This window comes from Nuphar pumila, chromosome 2, assembly GCF_984573655.1.
Source record: "Nuphar pumila chromosome 2, dmNupPumi1.hap1.1, whole genome shotgun sequence".
In the NCBI taxonomy this organism is placed as follows: domain Eukaryota; kingdom Viridiplantae; phylum Streptophyta; class Magnoliopsida; order Nymphaeales; family Nymphaeaceae; genus Nuphar; species Nuphar pumila.
In genome coordinates, this window is record NC_143250.1 from 89,412,151 (window position 1) to 89,418,745 (window position 6,595).

At 37.9% G+C, this 6,595-nt stretch overlaps 1 pseudogene; it reads left to right on the forward strand.

The window, feature by feature from the left end:
- Positions 1 to 235: 235 nt before the first annotated feature.
- Positions 236 to 823, forward strand: LOC149846020 (large ribosomal subunit protein uL15x pseudogene; annotated as a pseudogene).
- The last annotated feature ends 5,772 nt before the right edge of the window (positions 824 to 6,595 follow it).

Genomic DNA, 6,595 nt, shown 5'->3' on the forward strand with positions numbered 1-6,595 from the left:
GGTTGGCTTAAGCCCAACCCGAACCCGCCTAAGAGGCGGGTTGGCGGGTCGGGTTGGCGGGTCGTGTCAGAAATTGCCACCCCTAATCTTACCTCCTATCTCTGACTCTCAAATAGAGATTTTAATTTTTTTATTTGTAACCCCAAGAAAATGCACCTAGCACAAAAATGACCTGGGCACTGGCTAAGCTTGTCGTGCCCATAACATAAAACTCCAAAACTCGTCTTCGGAGAAAATGACAACACGATTGAAGAAGAATCGGAAGAAGAGGGGTCACGTCAGCGCCGGCCACGGCCGGATCGGGAAGCACCGGAAGCACCCCGGCGGCCGCGGCAACGCCGGAGGTCTGCACCACCACCGGATCCTCTTCGACAAGTACCATCCCGGCTACTTCGGCAAGGTCGGGATGCGCTACTTCCACAAGCTGAGGAACAAGTTCCACTGCCCCATCGTCAACATCGACAAGCTGTGGTCGCTCCTCCCGCCGGAGGCCAAGGAGAAGGCGTCGCCAGAGAACGTCCCCCTCCTCGACGTCACCCAACTCGGCTACTTCAAGGTCCTCGGCAAGGGAAACCTCCCTCCCTTGCAGCCCATCGTCGTCAAGGCGAAGCTCGTCTCCAAGCTGGCTGAGAATAAGATCAAGGAGGCAGGGGGCGCCGTCGTCCTGACTGCTTGATTGCATCGGTAAGGTTTGGCCTTCCACAATTTATGGGATCGATAGTTCGATCTAGGTATTTGGAAGGGTTTCACTTTTACAAATTGGATTTGTTACTGTTGATCAAGTCGAGATGAATTTTGACATGGACTAAATCCTTTCAAATAGTCTATCATGCCTATGTTAGAATTAGGGTTTTGATTTGTTTCATCTTTGTTAAGAAATTAGGATTTCTTCTTTTTAAGCTTTTGATTGCTTGAGTTGATACAGTTACACTTGTTTGGGAACAAACTGAATGTGTGCACAATTGAGTGAACACCATATAGTTAAGGAATACGAGGAGTGTGACTTTATACCAAATTTGATTTTTTCATGGTCGGCATCTATTTATGTAGTGCTCCGTAAATGCATTTTGTGTTTTTATATCATCACATTCTTTCTTCCCATTGTACGCCATATCTAGGAGTTTCCAGATGTGTGTTGGTAGTTTAAATGAGTTTCTAATAGGACAGTAAATCATCATGTGGCTGCAATTGTATATTAACGTTCCTGTGAAACGTATCTTTGGCAATGAGGGGTCATAGCAGCCAAGATCTCTCCTTGAAATACACAATTTCATTTTTCCTCCTACTGCGACAGCACCGGATGATTACCGCTACTAGTGAAAATTTTGGAAAATTCTGGAATCGGAATGGTTATTAGAACCTTATTTGGGATGTCATTGCCAAGAATGGTAATTAGCAAAAATCTCTACTTTGCGATTAGATAAGAAAGTTGGTATCAAGAGTAGGTCAGCAAATCAATAGTCCAATATGAGAGGTAAACAATATTTTTGAAAAAGACAACCCTGAACCATGAATTAATGTAGCCTTTGTAATTTTCTGAACTTGAGCTAGAGTTTTCTCCCAAATGTTCAGTTTCTATCACCCTCTTGAATTGAAAGGCAACTCTCTTCCACAAAACATGAAGACTTTCTGATCTTCCAAGTGTGGTTTGTCTCTGCAGTCTTGAATTCTTGATCCTGAAGTCACATTTCATGTCTGTGTGGTTCCATTGGTGCAGTAGTCTATGAACTTCTTTCTCAATTTGAACAGGTGAAATTCAGATTCTTTTATAGGTTTGATTTTTTCACAAGTCCACCGTTTTTCTGTTAAAATTCTCTAGGACCAAAATAGTGAGCAAAAGAAATCCCTGAATGAAGCGTACACAGTTTCATGATCTAGACTATGGCAGATGGAAAACCATACCTTCAATAGTGAACACCATAACTGTCATGAATTCTTATTAAGGTTCGTGTTTTCTAATAAATAAGAGTTCAGAAATGAAATTCTAAAAAATAAAGTGCCTTTTAGAAAAAGGTGAAAACTGAAAAGCATGTATTTCAAGTACTGAGCCCTCAACTGTTAGGCAACCTCAACTAAGTGCTGTCTCGGGCTGTTTGCTTTCGTCAGGTTGAAGGAGCAAGAAGCAGGAGTTCCAATGTAATTGTTGTACCAGCTGAACATTCATAATAGCCTCGACAAATTGCATACTATGTGAAAAATATTTAAGTTCATCGTTAACTTTGTTCTAGGCCTTTGAGCTGCATTTTGAGGACTCAAGTATCTAAATCATAGAAATTAACCAGAATTAGAAACATTAGGTCTAGAAGAATTCTTTGAACAGTTAAGTGAAATAATTAGCAGCAGTGCTGTGTGAGCATGATTATGCCTTTGGAAATATAGTTGCACCACAATCCTTAACTTTGCATGCTTGCAGGTTTACTGAAGCTCAGCCTGCTTGAGTGTTCAAGATCATTTCAAATCATCAAATATGTTTTGCCTTGCTGACCAGGTATTGGAAAAAAGAGAAAGAAAACCTCCTTTGAGAATGTCTCAAGCCATATTGAAAAATTACTAAATCTTTTGTTTTGTGTACAATTTAATGCAATATATTGAAATTGACTGAACATGATAACCAGTCACCAGAACATAGCTCCAATAATAATAATCATGATCATCATCATTACGGATCCTTATCGCAATTACATGAGGCCTTTAAGAAGTTAGTTTTACAAGACAATAACCCCTGTTTTTTACCTATTGCCATTGGCACCAATCTTCTTTTTTGTTTAGGTTTGGGATTGACAATAGGTAAACTCCCAACAATGGCAACGCTTAACGAGATTGCACCATCTTTAAACATTTCATCTGTTGACTTGTTAACTGGTTGAAAAGACAAAAAAGGGTTCTAATAGGCAGTGCATAGCGTTGAGCTTTTTTTTTGAAAGGCAACATACACCAAAATATAATCAGTTAAATTCAGTTTTCACAAAATAAAGAGAGAAGCATGTGTTCATGATTCCATAAAACCATTGGCCAAAAGAGTATTCCTGAGATGTTGGAACTATACCTGAGGGGCTTTTTTGAGTCTATAAAGAGCTTGATTGAGCTTGCACACATGGTGAGGAAAACGGGGATCCCAAAACCCAGGAGGTTGCCATTTAAACTTCTTCATGAGTGGACCCATGTACTAAGGTATTATGAATATTAAGTTGGTGAATAGGCCTCCTCCGACCGAGAGCCATGGATAGAACAACCCAAATAGTGGAAGGTTTGACAATGAGAGTAAACGTTTCAAAATAATCAATTTCTTCTTCTTGATAAAAGCCTTCAGCAACAAGATAGACTTTGTATCGTTCAAGAGAACTGTTGACTTTTCTTTTAATACAATAATTTTACTTGCATCCTTAGTTATCAAAGGTGGTGCTTAGGTGCAGCCCCACCACCTGGGCGACAGGTTTAGGCGGTGGGGCCCTATATTACTGCTTAGGCTGGGATGACCTAGGTCTTTTTGTTTTGAAGATTTTTTTTTGAAGAAATGTCATTTGTTTTCATCTTCAAAAAGAATAAGACATGTTATTTGTCTATTTTTTGTATTATGTCTATTGTTGAGAAAATAAGACATTCTTTGTCTATTGCTTGTATTATGTATATTGTTGAGAAGAACAAAAAGAAGAAGACATTATTTGTCTATTACTTGTATTCCGCCTAGCGCTTATGACAACTAAGCTTGCATCCAATAAGATTCTGGGATGTATCGGGAGGGACAAGGGTCCAAATACTGTTCTTAACTAGGGCCAAAAACTCTATTTGCATGACATCATACCAATTGAAAAAGAAGAGCAATGGGCTTGTTTAAAGGTAGTGAGTTCAATATGGGTAAATAATTCAAAAAGAAGAGCAATGGGTAGGGGATATTTGGTGGCTTGAAATAGTTTTGGCTTAAGGGTTTCATATTAAGCATGTGTAACTATATGGTGGGTGTGTTAAGGAGGAGGAGGAGAGGGTAAGGCGGGTAAAGTTAAGGGTGGGTCTCGACGTCAGGAAGGGGATTAGTCCCAAAAGAGAGACGAGGTGGGTGATGCACTCGGTGAAGGAGAGAAAGGTTGAGAAGCCATGGTAGTCAGGGGAGGAGCAATGACAAGTGGAACAATAATTGGAAGAGGTGCTTGGTTAGGTTGAGAAAAATGCTTCATACTTTGGAAAGGAAAAAATTCTTTACTATTTCACCATTCGAGTAACAGGTATTTGACATATTCATACCTAACGATTTTTCATAAAGTTGTGATGAAATATATAATTTGTACAAATCTCAACCTCTTTCAACTTATTGTCGGCCTCTTTTATATATGAATCTATCTGATTTATAAGGAAAGAACTTTCATCAATATCTCAGTTTCAATTTAAACATGGGTTTGATTTACACTTCATGTTCTGAGAAATATTTACCATCCACAAAAAAATAGAATCTTTGTCTAAAGAAGTGCGTTGAGAAAGGGCAGATGTATATAGTCTTTCAACGAGATAGTGCTTTTTCAAATATCTCAAAATTGAGTTTGTTCCAAATGTATATGCCATGGTTCCTTACTTTGGTAGGCTGCAAATATATAAATTTCATCCTTTTAGATGCCAAAAATAACATGACGGAACACAATGACCTTTTAGTTTGTGGGGTTTAGACACATGTAACCATAATGATTGAGACTATAACTTAGAAAGACATAATGGAGGGACTTATAATCTAATTTGTGGTGTCAGTAAGGTGACCGTCTTCTTGCTAAATAACACCTATTTTCATACTGAAATAAATTGATTTGTACCTATCCACCTTCTGGGCGTCGAAAAATAGTTAACACGATTTGTTCTTATGAAGGCCAAACATTCTTACGATATGTACTTATGAAAGCTAAATTTCTACACTGAAGCCGTTTGAAGCATGAACAATTTATACATTTAAATAAATAACGATTTGTACGTACGATGCAACAACGATTTATACGTTTGAAACAGTAATGATTTAATGAAAATACCATGATTTGTATTTAAGTTTGATAAATCGTACAACAATGTTTACGTATGAAGCCAAACGTTATAACGATATGTATTTATGAAGGTTGCAATTTATACAATGATTTGTAAGTTTGAAGCAACAACAAATTAGACATTTAAAGCACTAACGATGTGTATTTATGAAGTTACATCGATTTGTACTTAAGTTTTCTAAATCTTACAACAATGTTTACTTATGAAGCCAAATATTACGACGATTTAAAATGTTGGTGATTGTTTAACGAATGAGATAATTTGTATTATTATATACTTGGGAAGGCGGTTATAACATATAATGATGCAGTTAAATTTATGTATTGTGCAGGTTAGCAATGTCTAAAGCTTGTTAGACAAGAAATCCTCCACTGTTCTATGGGATGACTATTAGAGAAGTTATTCACCAGTCTCATCTATATGAGCGTTATGAAAGGTACCAAAATATAATAAAGATTGAGAATGATAAAGACAGGGACAAAACGTTGAAATTGTATTATGCGGAGGATTATCCATCAGATATTGAGGCTGAAGAGCAAAGAAAGAATGAGGAAGAACTACAGATGAAGAAGAAGAAGGATGACGAAGAGAATGAAAAGCAAAGGAAGAAGGTGGAGGAGATGGAAAGGCAAAGGAAGGAGGAGGAGAATGAAAAGAAAAGGAAGGAGGATGAGGAGAGGGAAAGGCAAAAAAAGAATAAAGAGGAGGAGGAGGGGGAAAGGGAAAAGGAAAGGCAATTGAAGAAGAAGAAAGATAAGGAAGAGAAAAAAGGCAAATGATGAAACAAGAATGTTTTGAAAAGCAAAGGAGGATAAGGCAAATGAAGGAGGCGGAGGAGAGGGAAAGACAAAAAAAGAATAAGGAGGAGAGGGAAAAACAATTGAAGAAGGAGGGGAAAGAGAAGGAAAGACAAATGATGAAGATGAAAGAGGAAAGGCAAATGAAGAAGCATCAGGATGAGGAACAGAAAGAAAGGCAAAAGAAGGAGAAAGAAAGGCAAATGAAGGAGAAGGAGGACGAGAAAGATAAGGAAAGAGAAATGAAGAAGCAGGAAGAGGAAGAGAAGGAAAGGGAAAGGAAGAAGCCGGAGGAGGAAGAGAAGGAAAGAAAAAGAAAAAATGAGGAGAAAAAGAAGGAAAGGGAAAGGGAAAGGGAAAGGGAAAGGGAAATGAATGAAGAAATTAAAAAGCAGAGGAGGGAGGCGAAGGAGCGAAAGAAGGAAGAAGTAGAAAAGTAGAAGGAGGCGACAGAGCAACAAGAAAGGCAAGGATGGAGGGAGGGGATGAAGAAGAGAAAAGTGTGACCAAGGTACGTAAATCGATTCTATCTATTACGATTTACTGTGATAGTGATTACTATGTATAACAATTAATGTGATAGCGATTACTGTGATTGGTATTACTATGTATAGCGATTACTGTGATAACAATTACTATAATAGTGTGTGTGTAATATTTATTATTTATAGCAATTACTGTGTACAACGTCGTGTAGAAGTATAAATGAGACTAATTTACAATTGATACAAATAATATGTTATTTTGTGTTACAGGAAGGTCATAAGAGAAGTAGAACA